At 37.1% G+C, this 23,813-nt stretch overlaps 1 protein-coding gene across 10 annotated transcripts in view; it reads left to right on the top strand.

Annotated features, from left to right (window-relative positions):
• Positions 1–23,813, top strand: part of ROBO1 (roundabout guidance receptor 1) — a 742,961-nt gene that overhangs the window by 507,740 nt on the left and 211,408 nt on the right. The window lies entirely within an intron of this gene.

Below are 23,813 nucleotides of genomic sequence, written 5' to 3'. Positions count from 1 at the left end.
ATAGGTGTAAATCATTTCTGTTCAAGATTCTGTTCCCCCACTTTAACAAGAAATTTTGTCCAATGTCAGTTTTATGGTGTTTTGCCCACCTACTTAAAAAAGAAAAAAAAGTTTATTGGAAGTGGCACATTTTTTGCAATGAATGTTACCACTTTAAAATCACCAGTATTGTGCTACTGTGCTGAATTTTGATTAGTTCCTAGATGATGTTGTTTCATCATAGATTTGAAAAATCCTTTCAAACTTCAGTCCTTCAAATGAAGTGTTTCTGTCTTTATTGTGATCTTCTCAAAATTTATTCCTTTTCAGAATTCTGTTTAACGTTAGTCACAACTTCTTTTCTGTTCTGATATTGTATGCCACTGCAAGATTATTCTTTAATGAAACGGAGCTGGTTGATCAACTCTCCGTGATGCGCAGAGGTGGTTGTTGCTTCTTGTGGCTGTCAAATCATCGTGAAACTCTGGATACGAACTCTTGTCAGAGGGAACTTGTGAGTTTCCATGCTGACTTCCACAGAGATGATGGCCTCTGTGTTCCTGGAGATCATGCTGTAGTATGTATACTGTATATTAGTTTATTCTAGCAAGAATAAACCTAAGATATATCTATGAAATGACAGTTTCTAGGTATTTAGTTATATATTAAGCAATTTCCACTCTAAATATAGAACAGCAATTAGAGGGGAGAATTTTGCCGAAGAAAGAAAAAATATAAGACAATAAAGCAGATATTTATGAAGGTCCCAATTGTATTTGTCATTTTTTTCTTAGATTACATAGAAAATGCAAACAGTTCTGAATTTTCAGATTATAGATTTGTACTTTGGTTTTAATTAGTTAATATAAATCACTTCTCATAGATTTGCATAATTTAAAAAAATCCTCTGCAAATATGAAAACCGAACAATAATGAAAGTTTTTCTCTTCATTATGTAGGGTGAGTGGAATTCTCCCTTGGCTAGTCAGTCCTGGAGTTTGGGTTTGGTTGGTATAGCAAGTCACAGCTTTAAAGTTGGTAGCTGTCTGTATAAAGCAAGAAAATGTGACTAATTGGTCTCGTTTTCTCTCAGTGTGGGTTTTTTTTGTTTGTTTGTTTGTAATTATTTTTGTTTGTGTTTGTTTTTTTTTAAAAAAAAAGATGCTAAGAGGAGAAAACATTGTCTATCTTCCCTGTTAAAAAAACCCAGATGACTATATGTAAAGTCAGGAGAGATTATGATAAGTGTTTACAAATAACATGGATGATTAAGGGGAATATTCAATAAAGTAGAGCACTGTTCAGGACATGCAGGAGCCAAATGTTATCACTTTCCGTAATTCTTTGTCGTGTTTTTTTAAGAACAATCCTTTGCCAAAGGCTTGTTAGAGCAACTATTTTGAAAATAAACTTGAAATTGATGTTATTTTTTAGTCTTATGACAGCAAATTAGAGAAACATGGATGCCACATGTCTGTGTTTTGCCTTTCCATTTAAATTCTTTTGAAAAACATTCAAACAAAACCCAAGAACCCCTTCTCACTTCTTTTGCAGAAGCTGCACCCTAGCTGGGGTTTTGGCACATTTAGGACTCAGGTTCATGGCAGTGTTTCTAAGTGCTATATATTCACATGTATGCACTTGGTATGCTTTGTTTACTTTTTTAAAGTAGGTTTTGAAGCTGACTTAACTGAATAAGTTTAGTGTCCCAACTGAGTATTTGTACTGGTTTCAAACTGCTTATGTCAGCTTGGCTTATTTCTGTATATTTACTGACACGTGTTAAAATATACAAGTCAGTGGTGGAGCCATTAAAGTGTGTCAGCATGTGAAGTTCTACTGATTTATTAAAACAGTCCAACTCTGTACGTGGACCAGACTTCTGTTTCCTTAAGGATATTCTTTGGATAACTCCCCCTGTCCCACTTTTCTCCCTCCCCACCCCTCAAGTCTGTGCTGGTAGTATCAGAACTGAGAATGAAATCATGACGTCAAATGTGTACTTGTCGAGATGTTTTTGTCCTGAAGTTCAGTTAGGAAAATAAAAAAATCATCCAACCAGCAAATGGATTTTTTATTTTTTTTTTGGTGGGGGGAGGATATATACCTGAATTAATTTTGTACATGTTGGAGAATAGGTTGCCTTGTCAAAAGGACCTTGCTTGGAATAAAATTAAATATTAATTTAACTGTTTCATGAAGGCTTATGTGGCAATACTGATAAAATTTCAAGAGCCGCAGCTATGCATAACTGCACTTTCAGAGTTCCTGTGGTTAAAACTGAAATTGCTGTGTCTTCTGGTTTCTGCATTTTCCTGAAGCTCTGATCACGTTTCTGTCTATGAAAGCCTAGAAATAATAGCCTTACACTTTTCAAATTCCCACAGGCCTCTGTTTGCTTTCAACATGGACTGTTTTTCTTGCAAGCAGGAATTCTTTGCGCTGGCAGGATATGAAGAAAGGCCAGTAGCTACTTTTGTTCTGTTTTTGAAAGATTAATTTTTATGACTTAATTTATTTCTGTGTTTCTTACACATAGAAATGTTATGGTAGTCTTGATTTACAGGCAGGGTTAGCAGTCTTCCTATAACTCTTACTTTTCTGAGTAGTATCAGTAAAATAATCTGGATTGTTTTGTGACCAAAGTGTATGCCTGTGGTGAGTGCTTTTGCAATGCTTCTCCCATGACAGCCCAGGTAATAAAGACTAAGTTGCTGCTTTTATGAATTACTGACATTGATTCAAGAACGAATAACAGTTCTGAAATTGAGAGGCTGCATCACTGTTCTTCAAAGTTTGAGCATGGTAAACAGACTCCCATTTAAAAAAAAAAAAAAAAAAAAAGTTGGTGCTGTTTAGGAGAACTTAGATTTTTTTTTTTTGTCTATCCAGTGAGCTAAAACTATGCCTATATATGTAATATATATATATATATGTATGTCTCGTAGAGCTCACCCACATGACAAACAGTTGTGGTACAAGAAAAAAAAATCTCATGCTTTTTTCTTGCTAAAGTGTTTCATCAGGTCTTATTTAAAGGTTTTATAATCCTGAGTACCTTCAGAAAACTGACAAATCAATGTCTCCCCTTCAAACAATGGATTTCTTCCACAAAAATTGCATCAGCCCAAATAGAAAATAGGTAAGCCAAATAGACAACATCAGTATCTGATTTTAAAGTGACTGCCCCTGTGTGTCCCCCCACCCATTTTCAAGAAAGACTTAATAATAACTCTGGAAAAAACAGGACAGACATTGAGAGCCATGTCAAAGTGACTTTGGGGAAGGTTGTGCTGGTTGCTTGTCCTTGTGGGCCCTTTAACTTCTGCATCAGTAAATGAAACATTAAGAGTGATGGCCAATAATGAATGAGTCATCCAGATTTCACAAGGCCCAAAGCGGATACTGATAATTTTTTATTTACAACCATTGTTAAAGAGAACACGGGCCAGCTGCAGACCTGCAGCTGGATGGGCTGTGCAGCCTGGGAACCGCCTCACTACCCTGTTTGTCATTTGGGTCCGTGCAGTGGGAATGCTCTGCCTGATCTGAAACTGAACCAGGTCAGGCTGCAAGGCACCAGGGGAATCCCTTAAAACAAGAGGAAAAAATAGTCACTTATATCTGTGTAAAATAAATCGGTTAAAACCAGTTCAATGCAAGGTACAGCGACAGAAACAGAAGCATCATGTTTGAATTTAAAGGTCTTATGGCCATATGTGTGAGAGATACCTCAAGTAGAAGCACAGTGTCCTCTTTATCATCACTTACGCTAGAGGCCTGAATCCTCCAGTTTTTAACCTTGATATGTAATCTTTACAAATTTAAGTACTTTGACTAAAGCTAGTGTGTAAACAAATGCTTTGTGGAGATCTCTTTCTTTGTCCCAAAGAGTTAATGATATTTGATTTTATACGTTTAAATTTATTCTCCTGAGTGTTCGTTCGCTTGAATAGCATTATTCTGCATATGGGTTCTTGTAGCTTAAATAAAATATGGGTGATTAAGAGATGGCCGTTGATTGGATTTTAGCACGGTGTTGTGATTAAGTCAAAATCCTTCAATTAAAACGTATTGTAAGAACATCAGATGACCCATGAAATGTCTTTACCAAGCACGATCTAAATGTATGGATGGTTCAGTTTCACTTTTAAAGGACAATTTACTTGGAGAATTGCAAGGTTTGGAAGAGGTCTTTTGTATCGTTCAGTAACAACAAATCTCCTGTCTTCAAAGATTCCTCTAGGGCATCAACCCTGTTAACCAGACAACTCCACAAATGAACGGGACTTAGGGTATGAAGAGATAGGATTAAATTAAAGGAGTTTAAATTGAAATATATACTTAAGCTCATTTAGGAACTATAACTAATTTATATTGAGTATTGTCTTTGAGACTGATGTTTGTAATGCATATATATTTTTATCTCAAAAATTAAGGTAAAAATTTCGCTTTCAAGGTTGGGAGTTTTTTTAGCAGTTCTTTTGAAAATGTCATCTGAGAAGGTTCTTTTTGCATTTCAATAAAATTATTCAAGGAGAATATTCTTGGGAGATGTAATTGCGTAACTAATACTTGGGGGATGAAAATATAATTTTTGTTTCATAGCATGTTGACATTTTTATTTCTACATATAAACTTCTTCAACAGCTTTCTGATGAAGGGTTTTTCAAAGTTTTCTTAACAAATTGTTTTCTCATTTTCAAGTATCTCTCAAACATTGATGTGCATCTAGCTGTAAACAAAAAAAAAAAAATAGGAGGCATTGCAGTACTTTACCTCTCTGGATGACAGATTACATTTTAACTACTTTTTTTGTGAGGAAAAAAAACCAAAACAAAACACCAAACAAACCAACTCAAAACCAACCAAACCCCCATGTCTGTGTGTTTTGCTAGTCTTTTTCCTTCTGGTGCTGGCATGAGCCAACTATTCTAGTGGAAATGTACATCATGACAGTCATCTGACAATACCTCTCAGGTGTTGTAGAGAAGGTCTTTTCAGAACTTCAACTTGGAGAGTCTTGGGCCTTTAGCCCCCCAGTTAGCATTTCAGGTTTGAGTGGTGGTATTCAGAAATTTTACAGCAGTCCTGCTGCTTGAGTGACAAGAGGTCTTTGAATTGGACACTCCCTCATCTGCATTATAAAATAATTGTCATTACAACAAATGCTTTTCTCAGTAGACTCAGCGAAGGCCAAGGAGCACCTCGGAGTGTATTACTCTTGCAATTATAATTGTGACCCTCAAGTTGAGGATTTAATTCAGCGGGCAATCACAGGGTGTATTTGCATGGGTACACAGTGTTTACCTGTTGCATTCTGGCATGCTAGTTAGAAAAAAAAATATTTACCTGAATTTGTTAATCACTGTCAAAACCCATGTAACTGTGAGGCAGACACTAGCTTCTGTAGGGTTAGTGCGAGCTGTGTGTCATCTAGCGGTGGCCATTTGAATGGTGTTAGTGAATACGATTTTTTTTTAGACCCTTCCTGTAATAAATCAGTAAACAGTGTGTGCATCCAAAGCTTCCGCCTTCAGTTGCCAGTCCTGGTCCTCTAATTTCAACAGGGAGCTATGTAACCAGCTAAGGCTAGTAGATTAACTTGACTAGTCAAGTGAGGTAAACATATTTTTATTTGAAGAACTTAGATTGAATTAGCTTGATTTCTTGTACATGGAGCTTTGATTTCTAAGTATTACGAGAGATGTAATAAACTTTATCCTCTGTTGTCCTATTTCATCCTGTAACCTGGTTTTGAAAAGGACACTTGTTTTTAAAATTTTCTATAGCTAGCTAAATACTGGATTCTTGGCTCTATAATCCTCTTCATTCTTGCTTTTTCCCCAAGACTGCTGTCACTGGAGAAACTAATAAATTCCTTATGGCTGATTTCAAAGTCTGTGTACTTCATATGTGGTAGGCCTCAGACTTGCTCTGGTTTTCTTCCCTTTGTATTGCCATCATTCAAATTATTTTAAAATAAATTTTAAATAAATACCAACTTTGCATCAGAGTAATATTGTAATTGTAGCAGTTTCATCTATTAGACTTCCAATGCAAGGAAAAAATTGTGTATGGTGTTTTATGCATAGTTTTGTGTACTTGCAATGTTTTTGCAAGTGAATCTTAGAAATAAAATGAATAGTGAAGTTTGGTTGGGTGGGGTTTTGGTTTGTTTTTTGTTTGTTTTTTTTTTTGTAAAATATCTTCAAGGAGAATTTTCAGATGAGAACACATGGATTAGAAATGTTTATTTAGGCTCTGAAATTTGAAGCTGATGCTTTAGAAGAAGTTTTTGGATTTTTCTAAGAAATCCTTGTTTAGAATATATAATAAAATGTTCCCTTAGAGCTTTGTGAAAATAAAGGTATTGTGAGGATGAAACCCAGAAGCTTGGAGTGCTTTACTTGGATGAGAATTTGGGCTCAGATGATGTAGAAGTTGGGAAGAAGAGTATTTTTTTTTTAATTTTAATTCTATTTTAAGGACACCCAGTAGACACTGAGGCAAATCCAGTTAGTATAATGTTAATAGGTGTAATGCTGTACAGCCAAATGGTACATCTGGTTTTGCAGCTAACGAAGGCACTGAAGACTGTACATGTTGTATTTAAAGTAGGATTATCAGAGGGATTGTATTCTTTACAGGGAAATAGCAGATTATTCAAGTAAATGTGAATACTCACTCCTTAAATGGAGAACACAAACCTAAATTTCCTGGAAATAGCAGACAAACTGTAATTGTCCACAGGCTGTCATTATATTTCCTTTGAGTTTTCACACAGATCACAAAAAACATTTACATTTACATACATTGCACAGATGGCACTTTGCAACATATCTATTTTGGGCTGGTGTCAGAGTTTATTTGGTACGTTTTTAAACTTGTGACCTCTGGCTATTATCATGGCCTTTGTATTTCGAGTTGCCGTGATTTCCTTTTTCTTCCTGAAACAATTTCTTACTGTTTCTTCTTTGTGAAATGCATATGTGTTAAGAATTCTACCATGTAATTTATGGATTTTGTCCACGTTACAGTAATTTGTATCTTAGACAAGAAAAAACCCTGAAGTTGAGATGTGCTATAGTAGTATTTTTGCTTTAAAAATAATCTGTATATCTCAAGATAAAATTTACATATTAACTGCCCTGTAATAATAGAAATGTGTAATTATTTTTTCTAGCATTTGCCACGAGGAACAATATGAAATTAGAATTATACATATGTGCATCTTTTTGCTCAGAGAGCTTTTTGTCCTTCCTCTCTTCTTGAGTAATATTTAAGAGGACTGGACGTACTGAGAAGATACTACATTATCATATGTACTCTGGGACATAAGTATGTAACAGAAAGAGGTGATTTCTGAGATAAATTTTCTTTAAAGTTTTAAATACAATTTCCCTAGACATAAAAAGTGAGAGATACTTTTGAAGCTTCCATCTCAGGGTTAAGTTAAAAGGGCTTATACAAGAATTCTGGAAGTACAGGAACATGGAAACTGGTTTTATTTTTCACTGTTAAGGGCACACAACTTTAAAACTTCCATAGCCTTCTGAGGGAGGTGTAGATATCTTAATTTATAACCTCAGTTCCAGGCACTTCTAATTGACATTTAAGACATTATGTATGTATAATGGCAGTATTCATGACTCTGTGAGCTCTAATTTTCTGGAGTCTCAGCAATTATACAATACTGCTAATCAAAATGAGGCATTCATTCCCTTGGGATGCGTTGTGGACGTTGGCTGAGGTGATTGCCGACATCACATTTCCCTCACGTGGCAGTTAAATGGAGCCGGTTTGACTGTGCCTCCGTACGCCCACTGCCACGTCCCCCTTCTTCTGTCTGTTGGTGGCAGCTTCCAAAGTACCAACTTGTTTTGTGTCTGCTGCGTGTTGGGCTGGGTAATAAATCACCCGTGAATAGCCAGCTCTGTACTTCTGTATTTAAAGCCCTCCTGAACATTGATTAATGTGGCTCCTCAGAGGCAGAACAATGCTCAAGGCACACAGGCGCATGAAGAGCTCTTCTAGTACTGGAGGTACCTTTGTCCTGCACGCTCCCCACCCATCCCTTTAAAGGATTCCCCTCCTGGGCTGGCCTGGACCTTGGCTAATAGATTACCAGAACTTCAGGCAGGCTGAGTTTGGCCTCAACCTGAGGGGGTAATGAGAGCCTTTGGAAAGTCTGGCACCCGGCTCTGGAGAGGCCAGTGGCACGTGTCCCAGCCGTGGTCCTCAGCCACGAGGCCACTTACTCTTTGCGGGACCCTTGGCTGTGTTTAATAGATAACCTAAAGGACTTCTCTTTTCTCAAAATGGTTAATGAGCTTCAGTTGGCACATGACTAAATGAGTAAGACTAAATTTAGAGGAAGGTGTTCAGTTCTGGATTGTGTGTTGGGTTGTTTTTTTTGTTTTGGATTTTTTGTTTTTCTTTTGAAATTTTTGCTCAGGTTTTGTTTTAGGCTTGGAAAAGTCTGTACGGGTAAGTAATGGATTATATGAGTTCAGTAGCTCCCTCACCTTGTGACAAGGTACCATTCCTAACTTGCAGTGGTTTGTATACTCCTGCTTCTTTGAAACAACCCTCGGTGACAAGCCTTGGAGAGTAGGGCCTCTCCTGGCATTGGAAGGCACCTTGGGTCCTTAGCATCAATAAATCTTCTGAGCAGTCCTGCACAATTCAGCCAATTAATGGAGAAAAGCCAACACAAAACAGAGAGAGTATTGTTATTTTTTAAAAAAACTCTTCCATGTTTCCCACTACCTTGTTTTGAACTGTTTTCATATAAAATCTAAATATATGTAAAAATAGCAGTAAAATGGCAGTTCTTGGTGGAATATAAAATGGCTGCTACAATGTAGCAACTATGTAGTAAGATCAACTCACTCTAACTTTTCAGTTGACACTATAAAACTCTTCTTCGGATTGCTGAGAATGTGGAATAAAAATTGTTCACCTTACCAGTTAGCAGCTTAAATCCTTCCTTTTGCTAGTCCATTGTGAATTTTTTTGATATGACAGAAGAATAAATAAGGAAATTGTATCTTTAAAAACCCACCATATGTTAATTAGAAATGGCTGCAATCTGAAAAGTAATTTCTCTGTGATCGATAAAGTGCATGCTTGTTTGTACTGTGGATGTACTTATAATGTACCTCATGCTGGATTTGTACAGAACTCAGAATGTGTGTATGTTTGATTCCCATCACATTTATAGATGAATCTATTACTGTTGGAACTGGTAACTATAATTATAGATTTAAACATTGTGAGTTTTTTTACTATTTAGTGACAATAGTCATTTATTTTTATCATTGTCTCGAGTATACACGATTATTTTTTTAATCTCTACCACCAGAAGAATTAGCAATATCAAGGTGGTTGCACTAGAACCTGAAGGTTTCACTGGATCCCAGAGTTCTCATAACTTCAGGGATGTGCTTTTGCTTTTGAATTATTTTTTGCTTCCTTCAAGTTCTTCTAATGTTAATTTTGAATACGGAAAAATACAGCAGATTCTTCTCTCTGTTCATCTTTTCCCCAAATCCAGGAGTCTTCCATAATGTCTTGTTTGACTATTCAGTACAAGAAAGAATTCTTTGTATTTCTTTGCAAGAGTTTATCAGAGAGAAGTATTTTTGTCACAAACAAGACACAGTAAAAAATAATGAATTTCAATATAGCTTGTAACTCTAAATTCTTTGCCTTCTCTGGTCTTTAGTTCTGATCTATTGGTGACTTTTTTTTTTTTTTTCCTTTTGGAAACATCTATGGTTTGTATGACTGTCTGAAATCCCCCTTGTGGGTAGTGTTTTGGGTTTTTTTTGCTTGTGATAGCTTGGCTGTGTCTTTAAATCTTCTTCAAAGTAGAGAAAAAGAAAAGCTAAGATCAGACATGCCAGTATTTGATTGATGTGCCCATTATAAAAATTAATCTTTTGTATTTATCTATCAAAATGTTAATGTTCTGATTATGTTTTAATGTGAAATTGACATGATGTGATGGAATGCTGTAATTAAGAAGTTTTTAAATAACCTGGTGGTTCTGTCTGAACTTGTATCTAGGTTAAGAGTGTAAGTCCTGTTTTGTACTTGTAAGTGTACAGGTGGTGTTTGATGCAAGAGGTAGCAACATGCTGAATAGGCTTTTGCTTTGGGAGGATGGGACTAAACCTAAAATCCCCTGACTTTTGGTATTTTGCATTCTTTGTCATTTGGAATCAGCCTTCTGAAGAATGGGGATGCTGTTCTGGAGAACTCTTTTGAGGGAGAAACTGTCAGAAAAAGGTTCACTTTATGAGATGGTCTCTTGTGGATGTGATGAGCTCATGTCACTTCCTGAAGTACTTTGAACAGAAATTTAAATCAGTGTTGGAAGAGGCAAATAGCATTTTCCAAAAAAGAGCCATTATAATAGTTCTTCACTTTCAGAGAAGAGAAAGAAGGGACTGACTTGGAATATCTTAAACCTCCTCCTGTTGTTAGCATCTGAACTCTTGTTACTCCATTCTCCCAGATATCCTCTTACACCTAGATAATGTTGTCTCCTTGATGTCTGGCAGCTGTGTAGGATATGAAAATCAATTTTCCTTTGGTTAAACTCTGCCAGCATAAGCTAAAGGACTTAGGAAGACTGCCATTGTATTGGTGTTGGCAAATACTACAGTGCAATAGAAGTGAAAATGTTTGGGGTAGGGCCCCAGTATCAGCTGTTTATGGCTGTTGGAGCTTCTGCTTTAAAGGTCTGATCCAGATGCCTGGCCTGAATGACGTTTGCTCCCCTTCAGGGCCTTGTCTTCTGTCTTACCTTCATCTGAAGGGAATTCAGTTCACAGTACAGGACTGCTATGCAATGCAAACTAAAATGCAGTAAGTGATGATGTTTGGAAGTATTTTCAAAAACAGACTTACCTAAATCGAAAAGCTAATGTATGCACATGATTTGAGGCACAGCAGGGGTAACAAATACCTTGGTATGTAACTGAGCGGTCCTTTTACTGCAGAAGAATATCTAGACAAGGAAATCCATTCTTAGTTGGCAAAAGAAAGAAAACTAAAGGAGTTTTAATTTCATCTTGCCCTAGATTACTTTTTTTGTTTGGTTGGTTTTTTTGGTGTTTGTTTTTTTTTTTTTAACACATCCTCTTAATAAATCCCTGATCTATTATCGTATGAGGAATGAAATCTATTACTAGAGAAGACTGGTAGGAAGATTTTCCTATCTACTTATCTTTTATCATATTCCTTTGCTTTCACTGCAGGCTTGTTACACAATAAAAATAGACAGGGCCTTGATAAAATCCACTTACCCAAAGTAATACTCTTACTCCCCCCCCCCCCCCCCCCGTGTGGACTGTAGTGATGCAGATGCAGGACTCTTGTAAAACATGCAGGAAGATTCCCTTTTATGTGGATATTCTTGTAAGGTGTTTATGCTTTGCTGCCCAAGCTTGGTTTGGCATTCTGTGAATAAAATGTCCAGTTTCATTCTGGTTGAAAATGGACTGTTTATAAAGGAATCCCAAGGCTGTGTCTGAAACTGGATTTTCTGTAAATTAGTATATTATAATACCTCCCTGAGCTCTACATAATTAGCTCTTCCTGTTTTCATATGTTCATCAATTTGCATTCATTGAAGGATTTAGAAAATTGGATAAGATACAAAGTTAAAGCTTAAACCAATACTTAACAGTGACAGCATTTTGAAAAAAAATGTGTAGTCAGTGGCAGTTACTGGCTCAATCCAAAAAAGGGATAATTTTGCTCCATTGCTGATTTCTGCACCCAGCCATAAGCTTCATGCCTCTCCTAATTAACTTCATGCTGGTGAGCAGATTGAGAATGGCTCTAGTCAGCGCTAAAAATGCCTGGAAACATGCTGTTTTACAGCCGTATGCAAAGTTGCTGATTTTTTTTTCTTTTTTTTTTTTTTTTTTAAATCACTGCCAAAAGCCACAAGGCATAGATGCATATGTTTCATGCTAATCACAAAATAATAAGGTAATTGATATTCAACAATTTAAAACAACAAACAGAGCACATACTCTAAATCTGGCTGGCTGCTTTTAATTAATGCTGTTGCCCACTGTTTGAGTGGAACCACAAAGGAAGTGGTGGGAACTTGGTTTTGAAAGAGAGGTCTTTTCCAATATGTTGATAAAGCATTTAAATAACTCTTTATGTGTCCAGGAATGCAGCTGATGAACTGTCCTTTCTCTGTTACTCACAATAAATTTGAAAAGCAAGGTTCTAGGGAGATTAAATCCTGAGAAGGTCTGGGAAGGGTTTTGTTTCTTTCAAGATTAGCTAGTGCTTCCTAAGAAACTTAGTGTAGGATTTGTCCAGATTCATCCAGATAGTTTTAAAATTAATCATACCTGTTCTAAAGGAATATAGAGCACTTTCAGTTTTTGAGACTGCTGCTCATCTACATCAGAAAGAAGCTGAGGATAGAAACAGTTTGTCTTGGTTTTGGCTGGTATTCTTGGTGGAAAACTAATAAGAGAAATTATATAATTTACTAGAATGGAACAGGAAAAAAGGTCCTGGCATTGATAGAGTAGCCACAATGAGCTCAAGAGCTGATTCTGAATACTAAGGGGATTTTGTTGGAGGGGCTTTGGTTGTAGTAATTCTGTCAGCTCCAGCAGTCAAAATTCTAGGCTACCATGAGATGTTGGAGGTTCCAGTAAGTGTATAAAATTTGAATGGCACATCTTCAACAAAAAATCACATTTCGATCAGTTATTCAATTTTAACTTTTCTGTGCTGGATAGTAACTGTTGATAAAATTTGATTCCTTTTTCTCTTCTGGAAGACCACTAAGAATATCTGGAATGACTCTGCTGTGTGAAGCATTAGACCATTGCCCTTGTTAGCTTAGCTAGTTTAATTTGGTTATTTATCTGTTTTGTTTGTGTGTGGGTGTTTTGTCATTTTTTTATGTGTTTGTTTTTAAAGAAAGTGGGAGAGGAAAGCAGTAGAACTATGATAAAGAACCTTTCTGTTGTCTTCATAGTCTACCCATCTTCCCCTGTGTTAGTTATTGCCTCATAAAACCTAAAATTCTCATATACGAAATTCTTGTTGCAAAGCCGTGTGATGAATGATGCATTAACTGGCTAATTCTGTGTAAACTGATTAGCTGCTTTTTCATTGGAATAACAACCATGATATAATTTTTTTAAAGTACTGTTCAAGGAGAAGCTTGGGTAATTTTCCTCCTGGAAATGCTTTGGAAAGGACAATTTTTCCTCCTGGAAATGCTTTGGAAAGGACAATTTTGTTCGTTTGGCCAGATTAGGCAGTTATCAGAGGCAAATGGCCTAAGGATCCAGTATGGGCATGGAAAGTACATTCTTTAAAGCATTTATTGTGTTTTGACAACCTGCATGTGACAATCTGGAAAAATTCCATCACTCCTTTTTAGTTGTCCTTCCTAATTACTATGTAATTTTTAAAGATAACATGGGTTGTGAGATGACTGTCAGAAAATGATTTCTGCGTCTCTTCTCTCGCACCCATGAAACGGAGAATGATGTATCATTTTGTTTAATGGAGGTGCTGTTCTGGTGAAACTCTGAAGAAAATTACCAACCTACCAAACTGGAAAATCTCAGCCTGTTGTTTTTTTTTTTTTCCTTCTAGCATGATGAAATGGCTTCATTGGTGCAATATACTAGTACAAACTGCTTTCTAAAGGAAATAAGTAACTATGAAGAGTAGATCTGTCAGTGGCTACTAAATATGTAAGTCCAGATGCAAAGTCTTTAAAACTACAGTTTCTGGCTTCCAGAAGCTGAACTCTGTGTATTAGGAAAACAATAATTCTGTTAGATCTGTTACTTAAGAATTTGCATCTTGCTGCTAATGGGAATGTAACGCTGGGCAGAGCAGTCCTTGAGCCTGCTTTTGCAAGGAGACATTTTGTGTTCTTATATTTTATAGGTAGAGGTGTTTTTGTGTAGAGGCTAATGGAGAAACAACAAAGAAAATTATAGTATACGACATATTTTTAAAATTCAAAAGACTTCAGAAAGGGACATGAAAAATATAGCCTGGAGTCATACTGAAGTGGCTTTGCATGGTCTCTGAGCCTTTCAGACCTTCTGTTGCCTTGGGCTCCATTTCATTACTTAGGTAGCCTGCTGGGTCCATCGCCTGCGCCAGTTTTCCCAAGGGTGCAGAATCTCAGGAACCTCAATACAGCACTGTCAGCTACTAAAGTAAGAAGAGTAGCTTTTTAAAAAAAAAAATTGAGTAGTATTTTAGAAACATGATTAAAAAGAGATGGAGTAGCTTATCAAAGTTAAGGCACTGATGACTTACTGGAGGTGATTTACAGGGAGAAGTGCTGAAATTCTCTCTGTTCTCTTATGTTGTTGCTCATAAATTTGATTTCCTCTGGCTTTTTTAGTAAATGCTTGATAAATGAAGCCAAACTCTTCTTTCTCATACCAATTTGCCTTTGGGAGAAGGGAAGAGAAGGTTACAGTATTTTGCTCCTTGTATATCCTTCCATCAAATCTATGGCTATGGTAAATAACCCAGCTCTGGTGTTTGCCATTCTGCAGCCGACTTCTTGTGTCTGTATCTTCTGGGCATGCTTGTAGCAATAACAGAATGAAGCAAACCTTTGCTCACTCTTGCTGTTCCTGCAGCAAGGCTTGCCATGAGGTCCTGCCAAGGCCCACCGTGACAAGGTCAGGAATGTGGGACTCTTTAACAAACAGCATTGGTAGAGGATGGAGAATCTGGCAGATTTGTTCCAGTTGTAAACAGTTCATTTATCTAGCCAGAGATATTTTTCTTTAATGCTGTATTTCTGACAAAATAATAATATGAAGTCGTAAGTATCAGGAAACCCGAACTGGCAAAGATTGCATTGAGCAGTTCAGTGAGGATGAATGTAAAGCCAAAAGTGTCAGATGAAATGTATGCTTGGAGAATCAGGCAAAAGAAAGAATTCGGTTCCAGCTCACCTTAGGAGTATTTTTTTTTCTGTAGAAACATTAGGAGTTAAAAATAATGACTTCCAACAGGTTTCTGGATCATGTGCTGGTTTGAGTTACTGGATATTTCATGGCCAGTAAAGATATTTTTTTATACATATAAAAAGTCCAGAAACCACTGGCTTTAACAATACTTTTTTTACCAGTAAACATGACATTATTTTTCTATCTGCACCACGAGGATTACTATTTGCCTTTCAGTTATGTTGCAGACAGATTCCCATTTCCTGCTGTAATCTCTCAGAGTGTCCTTCAGAGATTTTTGCTCAATGATTTCAATTTTTGTAAATCTCCATGGAAAAGCTAACAATGCAGGTCAAAGTTGAACAACAATAAAAAAAAAATACTGAAGAGGCTGAAAATTTACTGGAATGCAAAATATTGTACAAGTTCTATATTGCACTGTTAGATATTGTACAAATACATGCTTTGTGTAGGAACTGTGTAACTTGGGTATAGAAAATCCATGCCTACATGAAGAAAATAAAAGCGAGTATAGAACTTTCGGTATTTCTTCCTCTGCTGAACCCAACGCAAACTTTATATTGCATAGATTACAATTTAGCACTTGAATACTCCTATTGGCAGTAATGCTTTTATCAGCATAGGAGCAATGACTGCTGCTGGAGATAAGTTCGTTGTCACATGCAGTACATACGTTTTGAAAGATCAGTTTGCAGCTTCCCTAATGCATGCGTTATTCTTGACTATTTAAAACTAGATACATAGTTTGCATTAGTTCTTAATATTTCTTTGCTGTGTTACTGACTCTGGCTGTCCAACTAAAATCATATTTAAAATCAGTTGTATTAGGTAAAAAAAAAAAACAACAACAAAGCCAAACAAAAAAACAACATTGCTGCACTGTTTCTTTTCAAGCAGCTCTTACAATTTTGTTGCAGTGTAATAAGTAGGTATTTTAACTTATGTAATACGGTAGGCAGAAGAGAGAGACGGAAGTAGTAGCAGTTCTTTGACTCTCCAGGCAAGCAAAGGGAAAAAAATAAATTCATTACCACTTTGGCTTAGTAGCATTGAGTTGGCTTCCAGAACAGCAAGGAAAACTTCACTTCCCAATATAAAACACGACGTTTCATCTAGGTGAGGTATTGAAAATGGAAGCAAAGTTGGTCTGGCTTTGTTATTTTAGATTTACTTTGTGATCATAAAATTTAAAACAAAATCAGCCATGCAGAAATTGAATTTCTAGGAATAACAGTCATCTTGAAAGAATTTCTGCTGAAAAAAAAGTCTTGCTTCTAGTTTAGAGCTTTGGGAAAAAGGTTCTATACCTTGCAGTTTGATTTGATTTTATTACCCTCACTGGCTAACTTTGTGTCCTTGACTTTAAATGCATATATACACTGTTACTAACAGTTTTCTCTGTGTAAACATTTGAAGAGCAAACAGCAGTATCTTGTAAAGGGTAAGTGGAGTTTCTGAGGTCAATACCCTATAGGTAATGCGGACTTGAAAGAGCGTTCCAGTAGAGCTCTGGCTTTTCCAAGGCTATCTCCAGTGCTCAGTTGTCCTTAGCCTTGCTGAGAATTGTTCCATCAGTATTTTCTTCAAACTGTTGGAGAAGCAAATAAACCCTGCTTTTACTGGGATTAATTTACTGCAGCCTGAAGCAACAAATCTCTTCTGGCAACCATTCATAAGCTGAGTAAGCAGCACCCTCACATCTGTTGACAATGTGAGTTCATTGTGGAAGCCAGTATCTGAAAAGACATTAGAGTGTCCAGAATGGGAGAGGGAATATTAGTTGCTAACAGTGAGAGCTCTGAATTGGAGCACTCTTTGAGTCAACTGCTCACATGGTAGAATATGGATATGGTATTTGTTTTCTTCTGTTTCTCTAGTATTTATGTAGTTCAGCTGGAAAACCAAAGGTCATTATGCTGGGAGAAGCCTGTCTGTTCTGGCTAGACCAATTACTGAATATTTACTTGATTAAAGTAATATTTTTGATTTTAGTGAATTTACTGAAATTTTAATTAAAGCAATTTTTTGCAGTAAAGTTAGCAGAGACGTGCTTTTTCAGAGCTGCTTTATAATCCATCTTAAGTAATTAAATTATGTTTGGGGGATTTGCTTTTTCTTCTGAATGGCCAGCTGTATTTTACCAAATCACTTTAAAATATTATTCCTTGTAATCAGTCTTTGGTCCTCCACAGCAGTGCTAGACTAAACAAGGGATAACACTGAAAGTCAAAATTAGGTTCAATGATGTAATCATGTTGGATACCTCAACACTTACTGACTTGAGTCATTTCCTTCTCCGGCTTAATTACTGCACAACACTGATCATCTTTATTGTTACACAGTGCTTTTAAAAGCTACTTGTGCTTTATCTGGGCACTGGTAAAGACTTTATCTGATTTTAGTAATGCTAATACAAGGTCCTGGAGACCTGCCGTTGCCTCCCAGCTCAGTTATCTTGCACAACGTTGGTATAATGTTTTCACTTTTTGTATAGCATTTTCCTAGCTATAGGATCAGGATAGTGACGGGCGTTACATTTCATATTTCCATAGTCTGACAATATGTACTACTCCTACAAAGGTATTCTGACTTAGCTTCAAACTGAAAAATGTTTTCAGAATACAGATTTTAGTTAGTGATAGATAAGATATACATGTGTATTCAGACAAGAAGCAGGCTAGTTGCATAATTGTGATTCATTACCAGTCTCGCATGCTGATTTTTCTTTAGTCAAAGTGAACTATGAGTAGCAACTACAGAAAGGGTAAAAAAAAAAAATGAATATGTTAAACAAATAGAACCCACCCATCTGTTTGTGAGTCAAAGAGAAAAAAATGTTTTGAACATGTATTTCTGAGCGAATTCATTGCTTACCTCTACAAATTTCTGTCAAATGGTTGAATATGATATAAGCTGTTGAAACTTGTCAGAATATGTGTCCAAAATAAAAAGATCTAATTTTCCTGTAAGGGTTTTGGTTGCATGTTGTAACTAGTGTTCATAAATTATCCTGTGATTAAGAAAAATGATGTGGGAAACAGAAACACTTTTAAATTGCTGGTGAAGCACGTTAGTGACTTTTAATAGAATATTGCTTTGTACGTTTATCACTTTTGTTTCTAAATTTAGGTGGTTCCAAATGGGTCTTTGGTTTGGTGTGTAGTCAAACTCTTTTTTATATATTCAGTATAGCCTTTACTTATGTTGATACCTCATTTATTTTGTTTAAGAACTACTTATGTGCTTTTATCATTTAGTTTTCTATTGTTGGTGCCAAATCATGAAAAATTGGTCCCTGTAGTGTGCTGCAGCCATTAAATACCAGTTGGTTGCAGAATATCATTTGAACTTATTAAAATGTGATTCATCTGGTGCCAAGTTTATTCACAAGCCTTGTGCTGGGCCAGGCATTATACATCAAGGGAAAAAAATGCAAACTCCCGTGTGTAGAGCTGGACAACTAAATTCTTTGAGGGTAGTTAACTTCTGTCTACATTCGATCTGGGAGGGTGCTGCTCTCCCTTTTCAATTCTTCTTCACTTACGTTTTTTCTGAAGTGGCCAAGGGAGCAGGCGCTTGAACACGTGAGTGAGCAGAACTTCTGTGGTCCTAATCCCCTAATTAAAGTATCTTGCACAGATGGTATTTAGATTCCTTTTTCTGTGTGAAGAAAGCATGTGGTAACAATATTCATGAATTTTATAAGATCAAACATGCTACGTAGGTTTTGCTTGCATATTTCTTAACCTTGTACTTGGGCCAGACCACTGGGTGGAAACAAATGTGAAATTGAACCTAAATACACAGTGAAATTCTTAGCAAATCACTTTACAGCATGTGATAAATAAATAAATGCATTGCACCACGCTAGTGGTATTTGTGACGAGGCAACAATTCTTTTTTCATTTTCTTGGTTGTTGACCCTAAAAGTAAAATTCAGTAAAGTTTGCATTATTGCAGTCATTCCAATGTTATATCCATTACTGTATTACAAATGAGCTATGCTTTACTTTTGTTTTGAATAATAAATGCTGACAAAGACATACAGAATGTTCAGGTTCAAAATATATAGTAAGTTAATTTTCTGTAGAATGATATAAGCATTTTGGACAAAAGGATTATATAATATAGATGTGAGAGGGAGACACATTATAAAGACCTTGTATTGGAAAGTGGTTTGCTAACAATTTTTTTAATCTATCACATAAACCCAATATTATATATGAGAAAAAAAATCATACTTTAAAAATTACTCCAATGATGACAGTGTTTTGCATTTTCTTTTGCATCACCAATGGAACCAACAAATAACATATAAATGAGCCATCATAAAAGCTGAGACGTGCTGTATTTAAATCTTATCTTGAACTTGCCAATTACAGTGACAGTTTCTCATTCTGTTTGGCATTTATATAGTGCAATTGGAATCAATTTGAAGCTTTTAAATTGTCCAAGGTGGACTTTCAGTAAATGAAATGGGAATTTTCCACACTGTTTTGATAAAACACTGATTTACCGCGTTTTATTACTATTACTGAACATATTTAAAGTGTTGGAAAGATTCTTATAAGAACTTCAAAGGAACAAATGAAAGAAAAGACATGGAGGTAACATCCAGAGTGCAGAACCAGGAGATCAGATGAGGTAGAGAACAGTCAAGAAATAATGGTTATAACAAAACATTGTGAGTCCAGTGCTAGTAGAATTAGAGAGAATTATGTAAGGTCTAGCATTTATTTTAATACTAAAGAGTGGAGATTCGAGGTGAACATGGGAGATGATGCAGATGGAGAAAAGGTGTAACGCTGACATATTTCCTGTTGTAGGTAAGAAAGGTGGGTATTATCTCACGTAACAGTGAGGCAGAAAGAACAGTCACATTGTAGGGGACAGGAAAAAAAGGGATGTGGACACCAGTCTGAGCCCCACCCCTCACTCTCAACAACAAAAAGTTAAGATACTGTGCTAAAAATTGCATAGTGTTGAAGGCTGGGAAGGGACTTCATGAGAGTCTGTAATACAATGATGTTCTAAATTTTTTTTAACTCTGTGTAGAACTCAAATAATTACAATGAGAATATATTACCTGGATCATTTCAGTGCCTGAGAACTAATGGGTGAATTAGCATGTATTAAAGAGAAATAACATGCAATTTAAATTACCAGATTCACAGATAGAGTGTTTGTGGGTGCCATTAAATTCCTTGCAATCAAAACAATATATTTTAGAACAATAGAATTATTTAGGTTGGAAAACACTGTTAAGATTGTTGAGTCCAACCATAAGCCTAACACTGCCAAGTTCGCCACTAACCCATGCCCCTAAGTGCCAGGTCTACATGTCTCCAGAGATGGTGACTCAATCGCTTACACAGGAAACCTGTTCCAGTGCTTGGTAACACTTTTGGTGAAGAAGTCTTTCCTAATATCTAATCTAAGCTTTCCCTTGTGGAACTTGAGGCTGTTTCCTCTTGTCCTGTTGCTTGTTACCTGGGAGAAGAGACCGACCCCCACCTGCCTACAGCCCCTGTCAGGTACCTGGAAAGAGCAACAAGGTCTCCCCTGAGCCTCCTCCAGGCTGAACAAGCCTGATTTCCTCAGCGGCTGCTCATAAGGCTTGAGCTCTAGATCTTTCATCAGCTTCGTTGCCCTTCTCTGGACATTCTCCAGCACCTCTACCTCTTTCTTGTAGTGGGGGGCCCAAAACTGAACACAGTATTAGAGATGTAACCTCACCAGGGCTGAGTACAAGGGGATGATCGCTTCCCTAGTCCTGCTGGCCACACTATTTCAGACACAAGCCAGGATGCTGTTGGCCTTCTTGTCCACCTGGGCACAATGATGGCTCATATGTAGCCGGCTATTGACCAATACCCCCAGGTACTTGTCCACCAGGCAGCTTTCCAGCCACTCTTCCCCGAAGTTGTAATGTTGCGGGGGACTGTTACAACCCAAGTGAAGGACCCGGCACTTCTCCTTGTTGAACCTCATACAACTGGCCTTGGCCTTTGATCCAGCCTATCCAGATCCCTTTGCAGAGCCTCCTGCCCTTCAGCAGATGAACATTCCTACCCAACTTGGTGTCGTCTGCAAACTTACTGAGGGTGCACTTGATCCTCTCATCCAGATTGTTGACAAAGGCATTAAATATTTTAGTGGAAAGGGGTGAGGGGCTAAAATTTTGTTCTGTATTTGAATTTTTTTGTGTGCAGAAGGAACTCGATGATTCCTTCTGTGCCCTTTTGAGGAGGCAGGCTGCCCATGTATTACTAGAAATAGGTAGCTGGTGTTTTCCATCTGAAAGATGGTAAGTTACATGTAATGAAGTTCAAAATTCAAGTGGTGATGTGTGCTGCGGTGCCATATTTGAGAATATTTGATTTTGTTTCCATGTTACTGGCTCTCCAGTAGGAGAAGGAAAAGGATAGCATTTGTTTTGTGTTGAGAAATATAAATTCTTTGAAGAAGTGACTCTATACTCTCCTTACTGTGAGGTTTATTAAGATATTTTGCATTTACTTTGTTTTGTTAAGCGTCATGGGTATTCAAAAAGAAATACATAGGAGGTTGAAGGAAGTTATTTTGTTACATATATAAACTGTGTCCTTCCATATGTTTTTCTAAAATGCCTAAGAAAGTCTTGGTGGTCTTCACACCCTGAAGCAGAGGTGTGTATACCTTGTTTAACATGGATATTAACACATGGCTGTTGTGACTATATTGTAAAGTAAGTTGCAATTGTCATCGAATAACTGATGGCATTGCCTGCCTTTTGTTACCTCGCTGCATACTACTACGGTCTTTCTCTTGATTGTAAGAAGCAAGCCTTGCACAAAACTTGGCTTTCAAATTATCTTGTCTCCCATGGAAGTGAGAATGGACAGTGTTAGAAAGCTACACGTTCATTATGAGTGTACATATCACTGCCTTGTGTTTCAGCTAGTTGAAAGGTAAACCTGGGAGAAAGTGCCAACAGGAGGCATTCTCCACTACTGTTCAGGAAGAATTGCAAAGCAGATCTCTTGAATCAGCCTCCAGTATCAATCCTGGTAAATGTCTTGCCTAAGCCATTTTTAAAAATCTGCAATGTTGGAGACTCCACTATTTCCCAAGTGTTATCCATTCCGCTGTTTCAAGATGTCATTCCCTAACATCTAACCTGATTTACCCTTGCTATAATGTAAATGTATTACTCCTTGTCCAGTCTACTGGGGGCACAGAGAATCATTATATTTCTCTTTGCAGCAACTATTTTCAAATATTTGAAAACTGTTAGCATGGCCCCATATCACTTTTCTCCCAGCTAAAGGTATGGATTTTGAGAGATTAATATGATTTGCATAAATCTTATGTTCATAAGTCTTGTGCAGTGCTTACAATAGTAAAAGCCAGAATACATTTTCACGTAACTAAAATGAGTAAACTTTTGAAAGAACAACTCTGGTTTGTAGTTGTGATAATATTGGTAAGATATGAGCAACAGTGAACTTTTGGTGAGGGGAAAAATGGCCCTGCAGCTCTGTTGGCAGCAAGGCCTTTGCTGTTTGCCTTGCCCATTAGTCCAGTTTTGTTACTATCTTAATTCTCCATGCCGAGAAAACAGTGATTATCTCATGGTGCCCTTTCGTCATACACATTGCATACGAAGCATGTCCACATTGTTAGAGCTGCTGTATTTGTGCCATGGGAGGGGCGTGCTGGAGTGGGATACAGGACACATCTCACTGTTCGTTCCAGCTGCCAAGAAGGGAGGTAAAAGAATGAAAGGATGAGTCAGATACCAGATGGAGCTGTGAAGAGAGATTTGGGTGTGAGTATGTATCGCAACACAGCTGCAAGCATTCTCCCTGGGCTGATACTGAATGGCAATGCGTGCTGATCCCCAGTATCACTGAACTAGGTACGGAATGTAGCACTCTCTCTTAGAGTAGGGTCATTCCACATCCTTCCAGAATATTCTTCTTGAGTAATACACCAGCACTAAAAATAATCCAGATGAAACTATTTTGTTGAAAAGAAGTTCATGGTATAGTGAGTTGAGGAGTGGAACCGCTAAGATTTTCTTAACTCACAAGTGCTTTCAAGCAGTGCAAGTGAAAAAGTAGCAAAACCTTTACTACAGGAGAAGCCATGGGACTATCTCACAGTTGTAGAATTGTTCACTGAGGGGACAAATACTTGTTTTGTGTATCAGGCGCATTGCATGAAGGTGAATTTAACTCATTTAGATGTAGTCACACTGGGCAAGAGGAAGATCTCTTCTTCAATGTGTTGGGAGATCAGATTTTGCTGATTCAGAAGGTTGTTGGCAAGGCTTCCGCTATTTGGGTGTCTGATTTTTAATCTAAATGGGGAGCTATCAGGGCTGAATATAAGCACGAAAGGAACCTTGAAACTGATGAACTTTTCAAGCAATTGTTTAGAGATCCCAGTGGTATTGAGATGTTTATCCAGTAGCCTGGGAAAGGAAGGAGACCTGGTGCAGGCATACTGCTGCAGACAGAGCTTCAGTTGATGGACAAAGGAATACGGTCAACCCAGAAATAAGATCTAACAGTTTAGCTAGCCCATCTATTTCTCTTTTGGCAGAAGAGAGACAGCAAAATCTGATCTCTCCAGAGGGAGATAATAGTGCAAACGAAACAATAAATCCTTCTGAAAGTCACAGTTACCTCTGTTCTCTTGAAAAGGTGAATAAAATAAATCAGACAAGTAAGAATAGCACTCTTTGTCAGGCGGTTTCTCTTTTATAAAGGAAGGAGAACTTTCGGATTGAAGAAAATGAGAAAAGGGAAAAAATTAATTGAGTCTGATAGCTTAGTGCAATAG

Source organism: Falco punctatus (genome assembly GCF_963210335.1).
Source record: "Falco punctatus genome assembly, chromosome: 2".
NCBI lineage: Eukaryota > Metazoa > Chordata > Aves > Falconiformes > Falconidae > Falco > Falco punctatus.
Note: the sequence above shows the minus strand (reverse complement) of the source record. Positions and strands in the feature narration are given on the sequence as shown.